This window comes from Simochromis diagramma, unplaced genomic scaffold, assembly GCF_900408965.1.
Source record: "Simochromis diagramma unplaced genomic scaffold, fSimDia1.1 OVJJ01000131.1, whole genome shotgun sequence".
Taxonomy (NCBI): domain Eukaryota; kingdom Metazoa; phylum Chordata; class Actinopteri; order Cichliformes; family Cichlidae; genus Simochromis; species Simochromis diagramma.
The window spans coordinates 5,425,726-5,450,598 of NW_024387200.1; the positions used below are offsets into that span (position 1 = coordinate 5,425,726).

Genomic DNA, 24,873 nt, shown 5'->3' on the forward strand with positions numbered 1-24,873 from the left:
CAACAGAGGTTGAATGAAGCAGAAGCATGTTTCAGCAAGAGCCAGCATTTGTATAAATGAAAAGAGAAATTATTTCTCAGATTATGCACACCGCTACTCAGACATCATGGCTACAGGGATTTTGGAAACTCAGGGTGTGATTATAAAACTTCGAAGGCACTCTTCAAAGGTATAAACTGGGAAGGTGTGGTGCAAGAGATCACATTGGGAGGAGTTTCTTTTTTCAATTTTTCTAAATATTCAATATATCCATGTGTCTAAGAAATTCCTGAATTGAGGTTTAATTACCCTCCAAACGACCCCTCCCCCCCCTCTCTTCCACCCACTGTTGTTGACTGGCTCGGCCGGTTATGTAACACATTTATGCCTTGCGCACGTGGCTACAGTCATTATAAATGACAATATGTGGACGGATTAAACATTACCATCCACCCCTGAAACCAAACAGCCCGCATTTCACCTCTAAGGCACAGGATAAGAGTGAGGTCAAACAACGCTGTGGCCAATTAATCGATTTTCTACCGAGGAGCTCGCACTCATCCGTCCAGTCCCGACCATAAAAACCAATCCAGGGATTGAACAGGACAGTGTGTTTGCTCTTAACTCGATCTGAGGGTACACTCAGTTCAGCGTGACCGGTTGTTGGTTGTGTCATCCTTACCAGGAAAAATGCATTGAACGGGTATTATTCGATGGGCCTCCTGGCATTTATCTCAAGAGGGCAATGAGCAAACACTGATTTAAAGCAAAGTTCATACACTCGTTGAAAATGTTAATTAAAAAAATAAAATAAAAAATGAATGCGATTGGATGATCACTCGGATATCTTCTGAATAAAAAAAAATTAAACCACATTTAGAGATGTAAATTATGCGCATATTAATCGTATTGTTGTAATTCCCCCTCTCACCCCTCATATGGTACCACCACTAGACTGACCACCACTCTCTCTCTCTCCCTTTCCTTCCCTGTCTCACGTTATTCCCCCTCCTTCATCTAAAAGCTGTCATCCTGAGCGGTACTGAGTCGACGGCTCAATCCCTAAACGCCCGGATGAGAGCGGCAGGCGACATTCAGGGCAACACAGTCGCATGAGTCGACCGACTGGAAGGCAACCAGTCCAGGGGGGGACGACAGCGAGTGCAGGAATCTGAAAATTTTCGACGCAACCCACGTAGATCGCTGTGGGAAAAATTCAGACAGAGACAGAGGCGTGGAGGCGAAGAGGAGCGGCGCGTTCCCCCCCCCTCCTCTTGCGGTGTCCTATTTCGTTGGTAAGTACATTTTGCCCATTAAAAAAACCGCTGCACATGTGCCTTTTCCTCTTCCACGGGACTCGTGTCTCGTTTCGCCACTTTCCCTGCGCGTTTGTTGTGGTCTGCGTCCCCGCGGGCTGCGTTTAAGGAAGAAGAGGCCTGGTAAGTAGCAATATAGCGGCAAAGAGGCATGTGTGTACATTAAAATGGGCTGCAGCAGCTCACGGGCACGCTACGGTGATTCCGAATTGTACTCCTGTTACGTTGACGGACAGCGCCGTGAACGTCACATTTTACCGTGAGTGGCAACATTTTTGTTTTATTTCTGTGCGCTCGTTCCTGTTGTTGCTGCTGATCGCACGCGACAAAACCAGTGAATGAAGCTACACGTGTGTGTGACTCCACATCTGAGAGTCACCAGCTCTTATTCACTGTCCGCTCTGAACCACCGTACCCGGCCATGGCTTGAATTTGAGAGCTGCTTTCAGTGCCTAATAAATCATTTAGTTGTTAATCACACGCGCGCATTTCTCTCAGGGCTTTTCGTGAGCAGACCAAACGCTGAGGACAACGGTGGTCTCCACTGGGCATGCGCACTACCGCCCCCTTTGACCTATAATATTAATCAGTTGAGAGTAGTAGTAGTCTGTCCTGCACCTCTCAAAAGTGCATCGGGTCGCTTCTCCGGTTTGTTGACAGAACGATTATTGAGTGGAACATCAGGCGAGTGAGTCGGGCAGCACAAGCAAATAAAGCAGATCCTGTTATTCACGAGCAGAAATGAATCTGTGATAGCAAGCTCTGTAGCTCAAGGCAAGCCTCATTGTCACCATGATGACTATTTTCCAAAGAGAAATATCACAGGGCTGTGGGAAGAATAACAGAATGAACTGGGCAAAACGCTACAGACTGCTTACTCAGAACAAAAATATCACAGTGTAAAAATACGCCATCACAAAATTACTGAAATGTCACGCAAGTGAAAGTAAGATAGTAAGCAAACATTATGCAAATACTCAGAGGTAGGAGTGCCAAATAAAAAGTCCCTGGTAATATATTTTGGCTAGGCTCGTTGTTTTTTTTTTTTTTACGTGAACTATTTTAAGTGTATGTGAAAACAAATACAAGTAAATTTCAAGTACCTAAGTTGGGCACCAAAGTGTATGCACTTAGCTCTTTTCATAGTTAATAAAAAGTGCTGATTGTCATATTCTAGGCAAATCCAGTTGTCATCTTGTCTTCTTTAACAATATTTCACTACGTTAATGATATCTGTTCCTACTGCTTGCATAGGAAGTGGAAGTCACATATTACTTATGGACCCACGATGCAGTTTTCTAGTTAATCATTAGTCTGCGTGCTATGATAAGCAGTGGTGAGAAAGGGGCAAAAATATCAGGGTCTGTCACTACCTTACGTGTTTTCCATTCTCTGCTTTTTCTCATATATGTTTTTGGTAATAAAATATTAGATCAGTGCTTGGCACAGCAGGGGTTGCAACCTGGGAGAATAAAATGCTCTGATTGCTGTGTCTATTCTAGCTTTATCGGCATTAAGACAGATATGGAAGTGCAGAATGATAAGATACGCAGATTAATGACCTCCCTGTTTTTCTACACTTTTATCCTGTTTGTAAACAAAAGCACAACCAACCTAAATGTCCCTGGAGTGAGCTAAAGTTGTTTATTTATATGTTTTTCTTAACTACAGGGTGGAGAATGCTAACAAATATGGTACAGAGCAGGGAAGGGTGTTAGGTAACGGTTTGGCTTGGTACTTGCTGTTTAGGGCGTTTGCACCCATGTGGTAATAATGAAATGGTAGTAGAATTTGTTTGCTTCTCTTTACACCATCCGGCCATTTTTGTGTCTTGGATTAACTTTTTTAATAACATGAACAGTAGCCAGTCTACCTAAGCTGGGCTCACTGGCTTTCACGCAGTTATGCAGGGATTTTAAAACGTAAAGTCCTTACACCTTCGGCTGTGGGTAATCTGCTGCTTTAAAGCAGTCTGATTTACTGACACAGGGAACATTTAATTTTTTTTGTTGTACTTATTTACTTGACAGCTTTGGAGAGAAGAAAACATGTTAGTGTGGTTGGACTTCTTTTGACGAAGCTTTTATTAAAGAGTTCCACCACTATCTAGTCGAGTTAAGGTGCGTTCACGGAAACATTACGGTCCACTGTGTTTATGTTTGACTGTACTTTGACCTGCCTTTTGTGAGTGTAATCTTTTTGAGAAAAAAAAAAACAATCAAACCAAAATGATTCACACTAAATTGCCAGTTCCGTGGCGACAGGGTGCAACCACAGCCTGCACCACATGCTCAATAGTCTCTCTTCTAATGGTTAACCAAATGCTCCATGACAGACACTGAGCACCTCATATTTAAGCCTTGCAGTTAAACCTTGTTTAGTAGAACTTTTGTGTGGAAATTAGCCATCAGTGGAGGAGGGCGGGGGGTGAGCTGAGTTTTTATGCATGGAAGAAGTATGTGTACATTGCGTAATGTTTTCATGTTCAACAGTACACTGAGTGAGCAGACTGGTTTTCGTGGCTGTACTTTTAAAGTGTGTGTTCTGTACAGTTTGTCGTTTCTAAGAACTTTCTGCCCTCTGCGACTTTTCTTTTAGTTCCGGTTCAATGTTATTTTCCCCTGAGGCCTCTCGCGATTACACAAAAATATTTTCTGTCAGCAGGCAGGCTACAGCACTTCATATTATAGTCTCTCTTCATGGAGGAGACCTTCATGTGTTTTGATTGAAGGTGTGATAAAACTCTGAGATTTTTTTGTTAGATTGTTTTTTGTTTTGTTTTTTAAAGTAAAAACCAAACCTGATTTAAATTTGGCTGGTTTTCCCTTCAAGGTTCCTTCCATGTCGTAGAAATGCACGTTCAGATTGCTCCTGTTTTGTTAGGTTAGCTCACTTGAAGTCCCACTCTGCCCACTTGCAGGGATATTCACAGGATGTGAATAAACTGTGTCAAAACAACATTTCTAATCATTTCATTTCATTGGGGAAGCTAGGTGCCGTCAAAGGAAGCCAAAGCAGAGGAATTGTGCCAAAAAAGCCTAATGGTATGTGATAAAGTTAAGGCTGTTTGGACTGAATGTTCTCTGTCCGATGCCTCAGTGTGTCACAGGTTAATCGGTATTGACGGTCCAACCCTGGTGGACACATTCGCAGTAGAAAAAGACTTGTGTGTTCTTTTACCTTGGATACTTTGAGTATCCTTCTGCTAATGTTTGGCCACCAACTGGTGACCCAATTCTTGTCACTAATGATGACATTTTATATTAAATTTGGGTCAGAGTGACACAACATTTGAGATTTTGTTTTATGTACATATTTGAGGTCAACAGTGACCCTAGAGGGAATGATTTAAGTGTCGTGGCAGCTCTGGTAGTTATGCAGGGCTGCACAAGGAGGCATTGTTGAAGGGGATAAGCACTAACTTTGAATCAAGTGGGGTTTTTAAAAAATTTTAGGTGAAGTCTTATCTTGTTGAAATAGTGACTGCTTTTGAGATGCACAATGGTCTTGGTTAATATACAAATTGCTGCAGAGTTGTCACTGTTGTGCTGACAGCTTGTTTCAGCTCCAACAGTTACTTTTAAGTGTTCAGAATAGCAAAATCCTCATATTTTACATGTCATTAACAATTACTTTGGGGAAAAACATCTACTAAATAACAATAAATGTCTTAACTGGGACATTTTAAGACTCGTCAGTGTCCTCTGGTTGACAAAATGTCATAAGGAGTGTTTCCAAGAACCTCACCCTATGATTAGCAATATTACAGCTGGAGTACAACTAAAGCAAAATATATTTTTTTATTATTAATTAATCTGAAGGTTATTTTCCCAATAAATGTTTTTGCTCATATGTATTGCAGAGGATAGTGAATCAGAATTTTGCAGGGCCTCCAGTGGCACATTGTTAATAGCAGTCTGAAACCAAGCAGTTTTTATTATTTTATGAAGATGTCAAAGAAGGCAAAGGAAACAACTTTAAATTAAAATTCTTAAACAAATAATCTAACCCCAATTTTTGGGAATTATAATTTCTTATTACTAGAATAAAATAAAGATGTACCGTGTTAATATTGTATACATTGATGGCAGTTACCGGTACACACAGCTATCAGAATTCTGAATTATCTCAGATTTAATTTGGATTTTCTTACATAAAAAGACTAAATTAGTTTGACCTTGTGTGTCAACATGACCTGGAATAAAAGACAATGATAGGAAAAGGTGCTCGCCTCCTTTCAGCGATGGCTGCCCACCGTGCAGTCCGGCCCTTCTGCCAGTGGGTGTGTCTGCGTCGCTGTGGGCAGAAGGGCAGTTGGCACCGGGGCTGGCAGCTTCACAGTCAGAGAACAGTCTGTCTTTCTGATCAGCCCACCTCGCCCTCCGAGCACAATCACCCTGTTATGTCTGAACCCTCCTTCGCCATGGCAACATCACATGATACCACTGAAAGAGCGAGAATCTTCATGCTGTGTGTGTGTGTGTGTGTGTGTGTGTATGCGTGCGCTACATGCCTGCTTATGCCAGTATTGCTTAATCCATGTTATTGCTGAAAACCTGGTTCAGCATATCATCAATCACGTGTCTTCTTATTTTTTTTAGCTAAGGTCATAACATGCATAGGACAGAAGATGACGGAAAGGTTTGCATGCAAGTGTTTTAAGAGGACACAGAGCAAAACACACTTTGGGGAATCTGCTAGCTATCAGTGATAGAGAAAGAAGACAAAAACAGATCGAGCAAACTTCAAACTTGCCTTTTTTTAATTGTTTAATTTAAGCTGTGCCTTAGGGTCAGGGGGCCATTAAAGCTTGGGATAATAACCCAAACCATTTCAGCTCTTGGACTATTTTACAACCATCAGTTCGGTTTTACCTCAGTACTTAACCAGATTTTAACTATCAGGACGCAAAATACTTGAGGCTGCAATTATACGTTTAAATATTTGTGGCTAGTACACATGTATATGTATGCAGCTGGTTTCAGGGAACTTCTGTCTCCTGCCAAGTTTAGAGCCATAATGCTCATCTATCCGCCTTTACTGCTGTCATGTAGACCTTCATTCTTAGAAACCATAAGTTAACCTTAATAGCTCTTAATGCTGAAATTTTTTTTCCGAGAACTCGTAACACGACGATTGTGGTATTTTGAAGGTTTCCTCGGTCTTCTTCACAAATATCAGCATTTACTGACTCACTTCTTTAATCGTGCTGCCAGCCGTAGGCTTCCTGTTAGTTTTCCTGTTTTGGTTTCTTTAAAGCTGGAATCTCTCGTTTAAATTGTTAAGGGTGGTGCTTACAAGAAGTTATTGCCTCCTGAACCTTTAGATTCTTCCCATGAGAAATGTAAGCCATTCCATCAAACAACAAAACAATTAGCCATATATTACACTCTGGTATTTTACGATAGCTGTATCATTTTCTCAGTCCTGTTGTGTGCTTTTTTGGCCCTGTTTGTGCACTCCACTCTGCCCATAAGAGCGGTTTTGTAGTCTTTCTGGTGGCCTTCTGTAAGCGGCAGGGTCTGTATCAAAGCGGCGTCACACAGAGCTTCTCTTGTTCGGATGTTGGCCTTGTGTTAACTATGCTAATGGCATAGCATGACAGGCTTACTGCTAAACTGTGAGGCCTTGCGGTTCTATTTATGGAAAGTATGCATTTTTCTCTTCTTTTCACTCATGTATGTTTCTCAGGAGCACAGTGGGGCTTGCTTGACATTAATGTGAAATCATTTCGCCACTAAGCCCGGAGGCCAGTTTGAAATTTTGGAAAATGTTTGTTGGCACAGCGCTTAGGGAAATCTATTTTTGTTATTTTGGGGTAATGTGTCTGTGACAAATTGGGTAAAATTATTGAGAATTGGCAGATTTATGTTGGTTGCACAATTTTATTTTAAATAATTTATATTTTATTGCAGATTGTATTTGATTTAAACAGGTCACCTCTTGTGGTAGTGTATCGCAGTTTTCTCCATTTTACTCTACTGTGTGGCGAAATGTGTAAGAGGTCTCAGATATGAATGAGAAACGTGTACATGTCCTGGTTATTGCTGTTGTGTCTATAATGTTGCCACTTATTTGTATTTGACTGTACGAATGAGGCAGGGCTCCATGTAAGGTTGAGCAGCTGGCAGGCTGGTTACTGCATACGCTCATGTGACACGGCTATTTCTAGCCAAATCATTCCTCCTCCCTGCTGCCTCCAGCAAGTGCAAGAGCAAGTGGTGGATACGTGACACCTCAGGAAGCCGTGAGGTTAGAAGGTGGGGGCAGTCGTCATAGTCCAGTGGTATCTATCCAGAGTCCACTTTGTGGGATGGGGATAAGCTAGGTAGGACATAACTTGATGGCCAATTGAATGTCTTCAGTAGAAGACTGAAGTAAAGGTATGTGGTCGGAACAGGTTGAGACTGTTGCTACAAAGTTGTAATTTGTCAGACAGCGTTTGCACATGTCACTGGGCACGCTGGAACTAAACACATGAATTGTTGGTTGACACACATCCAACGTTCTTGTTGGGAAGATGTAAAGATATAAGGTGACTGATCACTTCTGCTGCTTACTTAAAAAACCTTTCAGAATCTAAGTCTGTTTGTTGTTCAGTGTCATTTCTCAACTTCAGTGCCACTTGGATAGGTTGTGGTATTGAATGTGATGTCTTAATAGATGCTTCATCATTTATTTATTTCTGTGCTAACATTGCTGTCTTTCACAGACAGCAATGTTAGATTCAATATTTACATTTAATAGCTGGATTCTCATAAGCTTAGAACTAATCCATTAACAATACACGGGGCATTGGTTTGGAAGCCACCATGTTGCTATCTTGAATACAGTAGCCATGGTAAAGCGCCAAATGGGGCTTTATGTACGTGGCTAGAGACTGGCCACATAAGTAGTACCTTATGAGTTACTATAAATTTAAATCTCAAAAATCAATCTTTCAAACTATATATGACTGTAATATTTGTACAAAAGATTTGTGTTTCTCATTATGTCATTCTCCTCCTCCACTGCTCTCTCTTTTACCTCATGTCCACTTCATTCTCTTCTTTCTCACCTCTAGCCTCATTTCCTGAACTGAAGCCAGGGCTCTAATACATGAAAACATGCATAAACATGCTTATTTATTCCCGATATTTTTGTAATTACTTATTGTCAGCAGATAAGATGTGACCCTCCTCTCTCTCGATAGCTGACAGCCAGCTAAACACAAACAGCTCGTTATAAACTAACATCATGCCAGCTAATGTTAGGGTCAAGTGTCCTAATAATCACACTTTCCCTCTGATAAACAGTTTGATTAGATTCCCAATGAAGATGAAATCAAACGATGTTGAATCAACTTCAAAGAAAGTTTCACTAATGCCAGCTAACAGTAGCTAACAATAGCTAACAGTAGCTAACAATAGCTAACAGTAGCTAACAGTAGCTTAAAGGGGGGAAAAAGGCAGCTCTTATGGACACAAAAGTTCAGGATAACTTCCACAGTTCACCTTGGTATCATTGTCATCGGACAGAAGTAAACTTCATTGACTCGTATTGGGCTCCTTTCATAAGGTTTTGCAGCCTCCTCCAGCATAAATAGACCTGTACGCCTAGCATATTTACAGCTGAGGTAAACAGCAGACTGACGGTCACGCTGAGATGAATGGTGGCCAGAGTTGTTTATTCTAATTATGCACTTGAATTGTAAGATGTTAGAAAATAGAACTCAGTTGATTCCAATCAGTCAACTGACATCTATTAATGATATTTTGCACATTGTACCATTAAGATTTGCTGTCATCTTGTGATTCCCGTTTATGTTTTGCATTTAATTCACGTGATGGTAAATGCAAAATTTCCTGTGTTTGCTCATGCACAGGTGTTCTTGGTACAGTATAGAAAACAATGAGAATTTGTGTGAGTTAACTGGAATCTCAAGCTGCATGTTGCAACTCTAGTATTGACAAAAATTATCAACAAATCCCAAATTTTAATCATATTTTTATCCAGTCATTTTACTCAATGATTTGTTCCACGGTAAGCACCAATTTACTGCCATATGCATAATTTTTAAGTCTAAAATAGTACCGAGGGAGTAATGTTGTGATCACATATAATTTCACTGAATCATACCATTAAGCTCTCACAAGCTGAGACTACCTATTACAATGTTAGGTGGCATTTTGTACACTTTACGGACGAATTAATCAGAGTATTCAAACGGAGTGGAGGATATGATTGTTGGTCTAATACAAGTCTGTTATTTTTAATAATGGTTAGTTGTATAATTGGGTCTTCTTTAGATGTGTGACAGAAACAAGAGATAATTTTGGAACAGAGTGTGGGCACAGAATACACTCCTATTGTGAAGTAAACCTGATATCAGTCCAGTAAACCAGCGGTCCCCAACCTTTTTTGCACCACGGACCGGTTTATGCCCAACAATATTTTCACGGACCGGCCTTTAAGGTGTCGCGGATAAATACAAAAAAATAAAACTAGTACCAGTACCGAAAAAAAGAAGATTTATTCATAACACACGTGAAAAGACCCAGGAAAACCGAGTTAACGATAAAAACGATAACAAAATAACGCTGAAAACCGATAAAAACCCTGAAAACCATACATTTCACACCCGAGCCTCAACTCTCGCGGCCCGGTACCAAACGACTCACGGACCGGTACTGGTCCGAGGCCCGGGGGTTGGGGACCGCTGCAGTAAACTACAGGAGGTTAGGATTAAATGTGATTGAACAACTCGGAGGGTTCCCTATACTGAACAGGTGATGACATCTTCATAATGTTTATCACATTCCAGCCCTGCCCTGGGTATACAGCAAGTAACCGCTATGGCCAGCAGCCTACTAATACTTAGAAGGCTTACCCAGCTCCAGTCTGAACTGTAGTCAACAAACCTGTCTACATAATCTTTACACATAAACACGACATCTTTCAGAATACTGTATATGATATTATAAAATGTTTACTAGGTGTCTAGGGCCGTGTATAATCTGTAAAACCTGTAAAACAGAGAGTTTTCACATCTTTAGCTCTAATATAATTTGAACTTGCGCAATAGAATCGTGTCTTATTGCGCTTAAGTTCAGGAGTTTTAAAGTACATTTTGAGCTTAAGAATATTTGATTTTGATAAAAGACAGGGTTATATATTTTTTTCCCTAAAAGCTGGTAGGCAACTTTTTAAGGAATAGACCACTGATACAAATGTCTGAATGTCAGAGTTAAACTTGCAAACACATCAAAGCATGGCTGTGAGATCAGCTCCTTTAAAGCCCTCTTTTTGAGTCCTGCTGGCTTTTGGGAGATGTTTGCTTAAACAGTTAATGTGCAGAAATGGGACTTATCAGCACTTTGGCGTTCTTACTTGGACAATTTTATAACCTAATTATATTTGTTCAGTCAAGTGTATAGTCAAGAGGACTTTTGTTTAACTGAAATTCCTGATTCAGAAGCATGGTAAGTTGCCATTGAAGCTAGTAGTTGAAAAACTTAAAGTATTTAAAATTCTCCTACTCAAGAAAACTGAGAGTAGAGGGGGGACGGGGGGGTGGGGGATTTCAGCTTCATTGCACCCCCTACTGGTTGGGCAAGATGATGTTCTGATCTGGAGCCATGGATGGAAAAGTCTCGAAGAAATGAGTTATACCAACAAGATTAGAGGTGACCCAGGCAGAGCGGCCCTCCTCCCCATCCTACCCTCCATCACCGAAACACCAGCAGACCACTTGTCACAACGGCTTTCCTTCAGCACCAGGCATGCTGTGACAGCATTCACACACAGAGAAAGTAGCGCATGTCACACACAGCCTCCAAGGATGCTGCCCCCAAAAATATCGCTCCCTGGAGTGTGCACGGCAGCTGTATCAAAATATTGTGTGAAATATTCTGACAAGGCTGCGCATATCAGGACAGATGGACAATTTGCACATTTGTGTAGAGAATTGTTATCAGTTTTGATTGCAGGTTCTTCATTTAGTCAGAACGCTAGGGCTGAAATTCTTTCACTTGTATTGAGCACCTGGGTGTGACCTTAGCTTGCCCCACAAATGCAAAATTGAACACACCTCCTTAAAGTTGAAAAGTGCACTGTGTCTGTGTGTGGACGCCATGTGCCATGAATGTGCGGTGCAGCTTGAATATGTGATAACACTGGCCACACTGTGTTTACTGTGTAATTTTCAGATTAAGCCATTTGTTCTTTCACAGACGTAGCAACGTAGACCAACATCTCCTGCCATGCAGTACTCTGTTGACAGTCCTGGATTCGCGATTGTGATTTTGTTTATGCACGCATTTGTTCACTGGCAGCAGCCTGCCTGTGGACTGTTCAGTCTCTGTTGTCATCAATCATTCCAGGAGATAAACAGAGTATTTGTAGTTCAGAAACGTCTGAGTCTGGATCTGCTGTGTCCTCAGCTCCCCTTAACTAAGACAATTGAGATTCAGTGCAGTCACTAATATATTGCCATGGTTTTAGTGAGGATACACTTAATTTATGTATTTAAAAAACAGAAAATGAAAAATTCAGACATAAATCAATCAATCTGATTTTGTTAAATGTGACTGCAAATTCACGACTGATGATGGACTGACCTTTTTTCTCTAATTTAGCATTTGTTTTCCTGTCTGCAAACTTAAGTTATGTCCTCAGTTAGCTTTTTTCCTCTTAGTTTATAAAAATACAGTTTTTATGTATTTTTAAACCCCTTGATGCGATTAAAGCTTGCTGCTGAAGTCGTCATGTGAAAATCCCCTCCCTGTTGTAAACAATCTAAGTACCATTACTGCAACTCATTCTTAGGACAAAGACATTAGCCATGGCTAATGCTAACAGCACATTGTTGAGCATTAGTCTCAGTTTTCAGAATAACAGCAATGGGGTAATCCACCAATTCACTGACTTGCAGATGTAATCTGTCAGGCCTCGTGCCTTTTCATCGATTGTGTGTAAGCCGTGTACGCTTGGGTCGACATGTAGTTAATTACACTGTGTGGCTGTACATGCATCTATGCAGAGGCCTGGCATTCCTGTAAAGTGGTGCCAAAGTACAGGACCCCACGTACCCCTGCCACCGCTACGTCTGTCACTACGTGCGCGCAGCAGCAGGCCTAATCAAAGCACTCTGTAATAGTGTTAGCTGTGTCATGTGCTGGAAGCCAGGATTAAGAGCAAGAGGGCACGGCCACTAGATGCAGCTTAGGAGGAGCCATTCTCTCTCATTCTCTTTTTGCTCTGTCTCTCCCTGGCTTTGTTTTATACTTACGTTTAACCTCACATGCGGTGGCTGCAGCCATCCAAGGTCACTGAAGTGTGTTATACTACAAATACTATAGATTTAATGTGAAACAAAACAAAGCGCTTTCATAATCCTTTTGCTAAAAAAAAAAGTACCCACAGCTTAAAGTATCCGCACGTACACGTACTGTTTATGTATCCAATAGTGTCCTCCTTTAACCTTTCTACCACACACTGTTCCACTGGCGGGACACTAGCACCACATAGAACTTTCCCGAACAGCTAGCACTACCAAAAACATCACAAATATGAGCATGTTAGGTGAATCGTTTTGTTGTGCTTGTGTTCTACACATATGTTCTCATACTTTTTATTAGGAGACAGAGAAAGTAAGAGAAATTCAAACATAAACGGTAAACAAAATTGGAGGGAAAAATCATTCTCCCCTCCCAAGCAAAGAGCTTTATAGTGAATATTGTTCTGGATCCTGTGGCACTCAGGACCACGAAATCCTATGTCAGCATTTTCTTAAAAGGCCTCATATTTGTCTTTTCGCATTACATAACAATCCCAGAGGTTTTAGATCTCCACTTTGGAGACCATTTGAAGTTTCATGGGTCACTTGGCAGCTTTAGTGTAGACAAAATACTGAGGCGACAACATGCTTTATTCCCACTGGTGTAAACATGGACCAAAACATAATTTAATCATGTTGGTATGTCTCATTTTTCACTGGACTCTTTCGCCATTTTTGCCCTACATTTCCAGCACTCACTTATACCGGCACCCACTTTGTCCCAGTAACACAGTTTAATACCACAGAACATGCCAGCAGTAGATTACCAGTCTCAGCGGTCAAGAAAAAGGTAGGTAGGCTGGAGGTCCTGGCAGTGCTATGTGAGTACAGAGCCAGATCAAAATTGTTCTGCTTCCACATCTAAAAAGAGGAGAAGGTGGCAGGGGGTCGGCACAGGAGTGAAGAAGGAAGCAAGGACAGCGCTGAAGGGGATTTGTTTTTTTGCTTTTGGGTACCTATGCTGATTCGTGGAAAAGAACTGGAGCTGTTCGGACAAAACTAGGTACGGAAGGGAGGGAGCAAGGAGGGGAAAATGGAGAAAGGGTCAGGGGTAAGATGACTCCTACACTGAGGAACTTGGACACAGATGGCAGAAAGTGAAAAAAGCCAGACTGCAGCCTCAAAAAAGCCCCAAATAGTTGGTAGGTACCAAGCCTAATTGTGTCAGTCACATGATATGAGGGCTTGCCTGAATAACTGGCCCTCTTATTGTTAGTAATAAATTGTTGGCTCTTTTTTTTCCTTCTTTGTGGCACTGTTTGATTGGTCTACTAAGATCCCACTTGTGTGCATGGGTTATTCTCAGAGGTGACTAATAGTTTCTGCTTGCCTAAAAGCATTATTCTGAGCACTCCATCCTTTGTGAGCTGCTATTTTAGCCTTGGTGGTTTTTGTGCATTGGGTACATGGGGTTATTGTGTGTGCCCTTGGCTTTAAAGTCCCAAATTTATGAACTTCAACAAGTATAGAAAGTATAATTATTGAAGTTATTGTGACGTTTTCTAGTTGTTGTTTTTTTATGCATTCAGTCAGTATTTCCTTTAAATACACTGATTTTATTGATCTAAGTTAATTTCCTTATTTGGATGCCTTAGAAACCTCAACAAGGGCGAGCAGTGTTAGGTTCTGTGCAGTGTGTCTGTCTGTTATTTAAAACAGTCATACAGACTCTTAAATAGGGATGAGTCGCTTTACTTGGTTTGCCATTTCTCAGTAAGGGTGTCAAACCCATGCATAGTCTCCACTGAAACCAGAGAGAGCTGACCTTAAGAGTATTTAAACCTAAGCCTTACACAACATTGAAAGCCACAGGGGGGCTCAATTGTTTGCTGTTGCACCAGAGCTCGGTTTAGCATTGATAAAGGCTTGGATATTTGTTAGGTGCATGAGAATGTCATTTTAAAACTGTATCGAAGATAATTGCTGTCTGAGGGTTAGCCAGAGGTAATTAAGCGGCAAAAGCTTTCATAACACAGATCCAAATCCAACGGTAACAGAGGCCTTATTAGAGACTATGATGAAAATTTTGTTTCTTTCTCCTCTGATAGTGCAGGAAATGTATTCGATACATTTGGGGTAATTGGTCTGAGAGTCTCAGTACTACCACACTGAGTAATAGTTGTCCAGGCTTTTTTTTGTGTCCATACATAGCAGACAACTTGGCAAAGAACCCAAATTGTATCTTTAGGTACTCTGTTACTATCAGTCAATCACAAAAACACAAAATTTGTTCCAATTTCTTTAGACAAATCTATAAAAAATGCAAAAGATAATCCCCATGATCCCAAACACCCTTCCTTTGCAGTAAAGCACACCTGGATAGAAAAACACACAATGGTGCACTTTTAGCCATGGACTGGCCTCACCAGAGCTTGAACCTCTACATTTTTGAAGCACTGTGGGATCTTTTAAAGTCCTTCAAGAAGACTGGAGAACTATTAATGAAGACTAGTTTAACCCTTTAAAACCGGTCGGAGCGGGCATGCTCCGTTTTGCGTAACTATTTTTAAATCTCTGTAGAACTGGAACCACTTAAGGTAGCGCAATATTTTTTTTTTTGCATATGAAACCGGAGGAGTTGTACTTACATGTTATGCCATTAGCTTGTCCTAGGTCATGGTTTCCTTCCACATATAGCTTTGCAAAAATTGCATAAAAAGCACTGGCAGCAACAAAAACATAATATATTCCACGCTTTGCCGATCCGATCAGCTGTTCATAACACTTCCTAGGTTTGAATAGACACCAGCGCGAACTATTGTATGTCCGCCATTACCTGCCCGAAACCGAAGTGACGTCATTTTCGTGGAAAAAGTAGTTTTTTTTACCTTCAGGGCCTTATAAGCCTATGCTGGTGTTTTTAAAAGTCATGTTTGACTTTATGCTTTTCTGAATAGTTTCTGGGATGCTTAGGACTCAAATTGCACTGCTGGAAATAGTTTATTGTGATGCACATGCTGTTTTTTGCAAATTTGCATTACAATATTTATTTTAGTTTTTCCTGCAGTATATAAAAATTGGTGTTTCTCAAAAATGAATTTTGTATTTACAGTTTTTAGGAATAAACCTCTTAAATTTCTCTAAGTAGAAATATATATATATATAACAAAACAAAAACGATTTTCAATTTTTTTTGTAGTTTATTGCACTTTTTTGCAATTTATGTAGTTTCTATTGATTTAATGTATACATATTATTACAATTTGGGCTATAATGGTTGTATTGATGTATAGCAACTTGAAATGCTCCCAAAAATGGCACTACAACATGTAAAAATATAAAGATAAGCTCTGGCGGACTTGGTTCTATGGTAGGTCTTAAAGGGTTAAGAAAGCCTGCCTTGGAAAGTTCAGACAATGTCGAGGGATAATGTTAGTCATACTTAATATTAACTTTCAAGGTTGATAGAATTGTAGAAACTGTTTTTGTCTTATTTATTGTATTTCTATGTATGTTTGGACATGTTTCAATAATTCATAATTGTTTCCAATTTTGCTGGCAAAATATAGAGGAACGAAGGGGGACTAAAGACCTTTGCACAGAACTGTATGTTCCTATTTACACCTGGTATTAAAATACACCTTGGGATATCAGATTACAGTGGAAAGTGCTAAATAAGTGTAAATGACCACCCTGACTCATTTCAGCGCATGAAGTCCAAACACTTGCTGAAGTTGTCGTATATGACTACCTGGTGTATAAACTACAAATGCATCGTCAACATGGACATAAGAAGAAAAGATGTCCCGAGAAAGGACATGGTGGTCCTTCATCTTGTCCTCTACCCTGTTTGCAACCTGTGAATGACTTTGCCCTGTCATTCTCCTCATACATGTATATTAGTCCTTGAAACATTGTGCTAGCACTCGCTAAAATATAATCTGTTTCTTCACTGGTGGCAGATGCATGTAATAATGGTGCACTGGACCCTTTGACATTAATGAGATCCAAACACAAGTGGCACAGGTTTAAATGATGATGTACCTCTGCTGTCCGCTTGTGATCCAGTCACCCCGTACATATTTTAAAACCAAGTGCAAAAAGAGGTCTGTCAGACCTCTTTAGCATGCACCTCATCTCTGCTTGATGGTTGTGGGTTGAGACTACAGCCATTAGCTAGAGGATAGCACGCCCAATGTTCAGAAAATGTTCCTGGTTGCATTGCGGGAAACCTAAATACCAAAGTTTGACATTGAAGAAATGTGTGGAGAATCTTTGGTTCGGCTGTAAGAATTTTGGCACTTTAAAAAAAAGGCTTATCAGCATTTAAAATGGCTCTATGTGCTAAATCGTTGGAGTAATCTTTTTGTGGTACATTTTGCAGCGGATATCCACATTCAATTGAGGTTAAAGGTTAACTCTGAGGGATTTATTACTATTGACTTTTTGTTGTTCGTGGCAACGCTGTGTTAATGTCACAAAATCCATTCATGAGTCATCTTTGCAGTGTGTTGAATGCCCCATAAAAGCAGTCCCCCTTTCAACAAAATACTTTACTGTAACCGAGTTTTGACCAACGCAGCTGCATTAATGCATCTTTAACTTATATTTGAAACGATGATAGGAACTCGATGCTGTCAGGTTTTATGTAATAGTGAAATAAAGAGAAAATGAACATATTTTTAGAAACAAAGTTAAGAGGGGATTTTATTTCAAAGCAGTCTATCTTGAGACTTTAGTCATTGTGCAGAGATAGCAGAATCTCTACAAAAGTAAATCTAGCAAAAATCTCTACTGGAGACTATTTATTTAGCTGTGTGCTCGCATAAATTTTTGACAGATTGCCTGTGTGTTTCCATCAGAAGCAATCTGAAGAGTTATTCACTTCTTAACAACCGGACTTAGTGCTGCAATGCAGGGGAGAAAATAAATAGACTTAGTGAGAGGATTTATGAAAGTGTGTGTGTGTGTGTGTGTGTGTGTCTGGTGAACCTTTTGAAGATGGTGCTGAGAGCAACATGCGCTGTTGTTGTCATTCTTAAGCGACCCCCCTCCTGCCCATCGACGCTGACTGATCATAGGACTGTAGCATGTGTGTGTATGTGTGCGTGTTTGGGTTCTAAGAGACAGCGCCTCCCTGCTGCGAAGTACAGAGTCAGAGGCAGCAGGTGCAGCTGACGCAGATTGGCTTTTAGCAGGCAGGGCCAGTTTGGGGGACAGAAAGGGAGAGAATGAGCTGAGAGGCGATAGAAGAGAAAGCTCAAACAAATACAACATCAGACCTTTGAACAGAACTGGATAGATGAGGTCACCGTGTTTTTAGCCCTCGGACAGTATGTGAGGAGGAAGGGAACAGGACCCAGAGTGTGCTGTGGAGGCATCTGACTTATTCTTGGCTTCAATGGCGCATGTGAGTAATGATTTAAAAAAACAAAGAAAAAAATCCACACAAAAGATTTTGTGAAGGTTAAAAGAGAAACTTTTTAGGAAGCAGGTAGTTTATTGTTGAGCCAAATCTCCAATAAGTTTAGAACAAAAACCTTGCTGGTCGTAGCCAATTAGAGTTTGTTTCCCTGTAAAGTCATCTCAAGTATAGGATTTTTCTTGCCATTCTTGTTTAATTATCAGTGACGTGTTGAGGAACTGCTGAAGAGATGCGAACTCTGCGGCTTTGCATTTAGTCGCCTACATCAGCTCTGGCCTGGGCTCTTCATTGTGTCGACGAGAGCCCCTATCTCTGCCCGCACAAGTCAAGTGACATAAAGACGCACTGTTCGGCGTGTCTTTGAAAGGAACAATTGTGGCAGAGAGAGAAAGGCAGAGAAAGTGATGGGTGGGCTCCAGCCAAATAATGGTGCTGAAATGCTGTGCGCTCTTGTGTGATAGGCTTCTGTATTACAAAGAAAAGTAGTCCTGTCTTAGTTCATTTCATTATACTGATTATTCTGCAATAACAACAGCTAGAGATGACAGTGTGCGTTCATCTGTGCATCGTTTTCTAGTATGTGTGCATAATATTATTATTATATGAACCGGTCTGCTACTTGCGTTGGGATCAGAGTGATGAAGGAAAGGGAAGTGCTCTGAATGCCCTTCATCTGTCTGAATGCTTTTCCCTGGCTGTAAAACACATCCACGCAGGTTCAGCTCCTCTTCTTCTCCCCCCCATTGCTGGCTGTCCTCCTCCACAGACATTGGCCGCCTCCCCCCTGTCTGTCCATCCTCTCTGCACTCAGATAACCAGTCAGTGGTACACCTCTTCTTCTACGACATTTGTCATTGGTTGATGTGTGCTGTGAATGCAGATAAATTCCTTTAAGAGGCAGTCTAGACTCAGCTGGCTGTGCTGCTCGCTCTCTCTCTCTCTCTTTATCTCCCTCGCTCTTGGTGGTTAGCTCGCGCCGTCCTCTCTCCTGCAACACCACCACAACCTGCCGATTCCTCAGTAAGCCTCTTCTGCTCCTTCTCTTCCCCTCTCCTCGTTCATCATCAGTTTTCTTCCCGTCTCTCTGCGTAATTTTATTTCTGATCAATCACTCGCCACTCTATTTCCCAGTCTGTTTTCTTTTCCATACTGCCATTTCCCTCTGTCCCTCTCTACCTCTCCTCAAAAAATACATTTCGTCTTTGACGTTTATTCATTTCCACCACTGTCCCATCTCCTCTTGATGTGAAGTGTCATGAAGGTGAGTGGTGCTGTTTTAAAGGATTTGATCTTTCTGTACTTGGCTTCCTGTTTCTCATAGTTTTGTGGTATTAAATATAATCTCTCTCAGTCTCTTAACTTACTGAGCCATCTGGTAGATGCGAGCATCCGGTGTCCTTGAAGGCACTGCAGTTGCGTATGCTTCAGGTATAACAATTAGCCGGCTAGTAGGATGCTGCTGTGAGTCATCATCTTGACACTAGATGTATGTTCTAGTTCTGTTTCTTTCAGCATGTGCCTAGACAGGATGAGAGGAAGGGGAGGGGGCTGAATCAGTGTGAGGATAGAGGAGCCGCGTGTCAATGCAGACTGTAGCTCGTGACACAGTGTTTTGCACCAGCTGTGGCTGTGGTGCATTGGCATCTCCGGCGGATTAATGATCACTGTTCAGCAGTGATAACAAACAGTTAAACTAATCACTGGAAGTAGTTTGCACAGAGGCTTCGTGTTACAGTCCATGGCACACAACACGTGCGGCTAGGGGCCGATGCTGTAACAGGTGAAACGCTCTAGTAGTGTTACAGGTTAGCTGGCAGTCTCTGCATTTTTTGGGGTCAATAAAAAGTCTAAAAATCAATATTTTATTAAACAGCTATCCATATGTTTATAAGAATGTATCAGATATGTGAAGGAGTACAGTTTTGGCTACAGATGGCAGCTATTGAATAGAAACCCACTGTACACCTGCAAATGTAAGATTAGGTGTCAAGAATTGATAGAGGCCAAGAAGTGGAGCGAAGCGAGAGTGAATTGCCTCCCCGAGAATGATGATGCTGCTGCTCTGTAATTGCTGGACTGGTTTAAAAAAAACATTCCAGAAAAAAACATTTTCAGGTTTAAATGTTTCTACTTTGCTTAATTTCTTCTGCACAGACAACATGAAGACCCACTTTAGCCTTGTTTGCCCATGTTGTGTCATTTCTGAGTTTGTGCATGTGTGTCTGGATACTGTTTGGCAACCCACATCCACAGGAAGAAAATGAGTCTGCCAGAAATAATCCTCAAGAGCAGGTTGCTTTACGGAGTCACTTTCCAGTGTTTTTATTTAGGGTTGCTTTCTTAGGTACTCTTGGCGCACCGTTGCTGTGCAAGGCTGTGGTTTGCTCTTTGGGAACAATTACACAGTCGCTCAAAGATAAAACCTCAAACTGTTAGCGGACAAACAAGGAAGGCCCACAATTTGCAAACAGATTTTGGAAATAAAGGTTAAACAGACGATTGAAGTGCAGAACTGGTGGTGTTTATAATAAGATGTGGAGTGTGGGGTTTATTTTTTTAAAGAACATTTTACCTTGATATTTAAAAATTCTATTAATTTCCAATTTTCCATGTTCAGGAGGAACTGCCGGTTCATGTCCTTGGACTGACCCTGGATCCAGAAAAATATCTGAGCTCTTATTAGTTTGTGATGTATTTTTGAAAATTAAGGCAGTGTCTCCAAATGTACCAATGTCCTTGTTATTTCAGTTTCAGATATTTTTCAAGCATATGAAAGTGTTGCAGTGGTTAGCACTGTAGCTAACTGTTCAGTTCATTTCCACCATCAGGGCAGGGTCTTTGTGTGGGGAGTTTTTCTGTGTTTGTGTGGGTTCTCTGGCTTTAGTTAGTGGAGTTAGGTTAATTGGTAATTCTAAATTGCCCTTAGGTAAATGTGAGTGTGGGTGACTCTAAACTAGGCTTAAGTATGGCCATGTACCAACTGGAAACATTTTGATGCAAAAAATTATAAAATTTCAACAGACAAAACAAACAAAATGAAGGTATTATACATATGATATAGGGCTGTGCGATATGACCAAAATCTCATATCCCGATATAAGAATTCTATCATCCCAATAACGATATAAATCACAAAAATGTAACATTTTCTGTAAATTCTGTGAATCTCGGGCAGCTCATCTTGCAGGAAGTGTTTCCAGCTGCGCGTCATGCAGCTGGAGTCGAGTGTTTTAACCGATGCATGAAACTATACATTTTTAGACATAAGTTGTAAAGGCCGCTGTTTTCTTTGAGTATTTATTACACGGCGTGCTGCGGGGAAAAGCCTGTTCTAACGTTTGAGTCTAAGGTTTCTTTTTTAGCACCTGGCGGCTCTTTTTTAATTCTCATCCGTAAATAATCTGCTCTTTCAAGTCATTCAGTTTATTTTGAAAAGTCTCAACAGGATCTTGAGCTTTATTGTGAAAGGTCTATGTGGAACATAAACAAGCGGACACGCGATGCTGTTACCGTCGTTGCTGCTAATCACAACCATAAAAACAGGGCTTGTCAAATAAAATATAAGAGAAAGAGAGAACTTTAAGAAATTAATATAGCCACTACAGTGACCATCAAAACGATGAAAAAATATTGCCGTAAACAGTTTATTTTGCGACACCACGAAACAAACGATAGCGTAAAATGAAACGATAGACGTTTTTATATCGTCATCCGATATATATCGTCATATCGAACAGCCCTAATATGATACAACATCCTTTGTGGAAACGGTGCCTGTTAATCAACTCTTCATACTCATCTGAAACTATTCAGGGCCACTGTATCCAGAATTTTCCCTTATAATTCCAGCATTTCTCAGGCACATTAATCGTGACCTGAATATTGCTCTTGCTCTTAAAAAGTCTATCAAAGTCACCTCAGTCATCCCTGGTGGTCTCAGGATCAGCACCTTGGAGAGCGGCAGCGGCACAGTTTTTAAAGGTTGTAAATGATTCACCTGAGCTGTGTTGGAAACGGGATGCTTCATTTCGGCAGATAAAATCACAACATATAAATATGAGCTGGACTTCCAAGTTTTTGTTGTTTTAAACTGACTCAGTGTTTTTATCAAAATGGCACCTGTGCATTAGTTTCCTTAACAAAGCGGGTCAGACTCCTTCCTGTGTGCACCTTATCTCAAACATTTCTTCTAAGTTGTTTGAACAGTTACATGATTTCCTCTCTCTGCTGCCAATTTTCAAATTAAATTTTGTATGCTACTGTTTCATCACCTGGTTACTTCCCTGCATCCCAACGACCTGCAAAATAGAAACATCACGGAGTTCATTCTTATCCAGGTAGCAAAAAGCAATTGCAATTACATTTGCAGTGCATCAATTTGCATTGTGGTTCTGCTCCGTCCTTGCTTCTATTTCATTCCGCTAATACTGAGCGCATATTTTACATGAATTATTCATTGATTGTTACAAGTGAATTACAGAAGGGCAGCTCTTGGTAAATGGCAATAAAATGGAAAGATAACAGGTTGTATGACACACCGTGCAGCGGTTCTTATTTTGCTTTCAGGCAAAAACTGTAAAGATTCATTCTGAAGGTCATGTAGCCAGACAGTCCATTTAGCTTGAATCACACACATGAATATGAAACTGAATCTCTTTGCTAAATGGCTGGATCCAAATCAGTGCATACTCCAGGTCGTGGTAGGATTATTGAGTTGTGTTCAAGGACGTGGGGTCATCTGTGAAAAAGCGTGATCGTTCCTGCCCCGCGTCTCAGATGTTCTCGAAGTTCAGTGCAGATTTCGCTGCCGTCAGATGTCACCAGTGAGAAATGAGACATGGAGAACAGCAGGCAGGTGTTTGTTCTGGAAATGCGCTGTACTTCGGTCATTTTTAGCAGGCGTTGTCACGGACATCACAAAGTGTCGTTGTTTTTAGATTTTATATACACAGCTAGGAGTGGCTGTGTGTGAACTTCAGTCTAAGGGTCGGTCATGTTGAGTTTCTTTTTTTAGAACGTACTCAATAAAATTATGACCAGCTGACCTAGAGATCACACCCGCGCTCAAATCACTCTCTTATCTTTCTTCCATGTCACCCTAAGGCACAGGACGTTCAGTCTGCTTTTGCTGCAGATGTGTTTGGCTGCACATCTCTTCTGAGCATTGCCTGGTTCTGTGTGTTGCTGGACGCTCGTGTTTGACTGTGGTGTGTGATGTGGTCGTCTTGTGGCAGCAGTGCTCCCCGGAATAAACATTTACACAGTCTCTTGTTAGTCCTTCAGACTTTGCCAGAGTCAATACATTGACTGCAGAAAACATTTTTAGAGAGCGCTACTCAATGGCATGAAACAAGCCGCCACACATGGATTCTTTAACTTATTCAATAAAGATTCGGTGAGAAATAAGTTTAGGGTAGCTTTTCATATTGGTGCGGCCTTTATTAAACTGCCTTTTATTATGAATTGACATAATTACAAGCAGCAGATATGAGTCGGGAAGCAATTAAGTAATCAGAGATAAAATCATGCCCCGCCTTATATTGTCTTTTTTATCGTTCATTATTAATTTTCATTCGTTATGGCGATGGACACAAGTTCACGAGCTTGGTTTCTTTAACTTTTTAATTCATTCAATTCAGTTTTATTTATACAGCGCCAAATCACAACAACAGTCACTTCAAGGCACTTTATATTGTAAGGTAGACCCTACAATAATACATAAAGATTTGGCCAAGAGGCACTGAACTTGTGCTCAGATGTGTTTCTCTCACTGGAGAGGATTTCACCTCGGGGGTCAGTACATCATCAAGTCATTGTTTACTCATTCTGTTTGAGATTTGGCAGCGTCTGAGCTCTCCTCACCTTCACTTCTGTGATTTTACTGTGAGAAAACCAAGAAATGCGTCCACTTATTTTTCAAATCAGCAGCAACGTAATCATTTTTAGTGTCACTAATGGATCCCTATTCCAGGAGGTCTTGATCAAAAGACAAATTATCATGTTTTTATGTGTTTGTTGTGGTTCTGCAAAGGATAAAGGCTAAGAGTGCGTGACACCGACTGTTCCAGATGGAGTTCTCGGTCGGGAGGAGGGAGCCATAACTGGCCACAGGCTATTTAGAAAGGAGCTGCTTGCCCCCCACGCGAGGAGAATGCAGTCGGTTTATGCCAAGAGCTGTTTACATTTAATGCTTCCCCATAAAAGAACCCTCCCCCCTCCCACAGGTTTAACCATAGAAGGCAGTAGGCTGTCATTGGTCCCCATGAAGATACAAACTTAAAAACCCAAGCAAAGTCATTTGCGGCATAGAGGCCTCTTAAAGACCACTGGAGGCTTCATAGTAGGTGGCCTCATCATCTGATTTTAAAGCATGTCGCTGTTGTTGTTGTGTTGTGTGTAAGCCTTGGGGAACAGTGGTGAGGTTTTAGTGGATGCGATCGGCTTTTAAACAGGTAAACATGGTAAATGGCCTGTATTTGTATAGCGCTTTTCTAGTCCCTAAGGACCCCAAAGCGCTTTACACAACCTGTCATCCACCCATTCACACACTGGTGATGGCAAGCTACATTGTAGCCACAGCCACCCTGGGGCGCACTGACAGAGGCGAGGCTGCCGGACACTGGCGCCACCGGGCCCTCTGACCACCACCAGTAGGCAACAGGTGAAGTGTCTTGCCCAAGGACACAACGACCGAGACTGTCCAAGCTGGGGCTCGAACCGGCAACCTTCCGATTACAAGGCGAACGCCCAACTCTTGAGCCACGATCGCCCCTTCTTCAGCACCTGATCATCCACAAACAAAAATTCTTTTTAAATGACTTTAGTAGTGTAACGAATCCAATTATTGAAATACAGCTCACAACTAAAACTGTTACAGCTGCAAAAAACCAGAAGAG

At 41.1% G+C, this 24,873-nt stretch overlaps 1 protein-coding gene across 7 annotated transcripts in view; it reads left to right on the plus strand.

The window, feature by feature from the left end:
• The first annotated feature begins 978 nt into the window (after nucleotides 1-978).
• The window catches only part of slc20a2 (solute carrier family 20 member 2), a 44,921-nt gene continuing 21,026 nt past the window's right edge, over nucleotides 979-24,873 (plus strand). For 2 of the 7 annotated variants that reach the window (XM_040050887.1, XM_040050894.1), the window contains exon 1: nucleotides 1,292-1,418. The gene's annotated coding sequence lies outside the window, so the exon portion shown is untranslated. The other 5 variants (XM_040050888.1, XM_040050890.1, XM_040050889.1 and 2 more) reach the window with 5 other exon arrangements.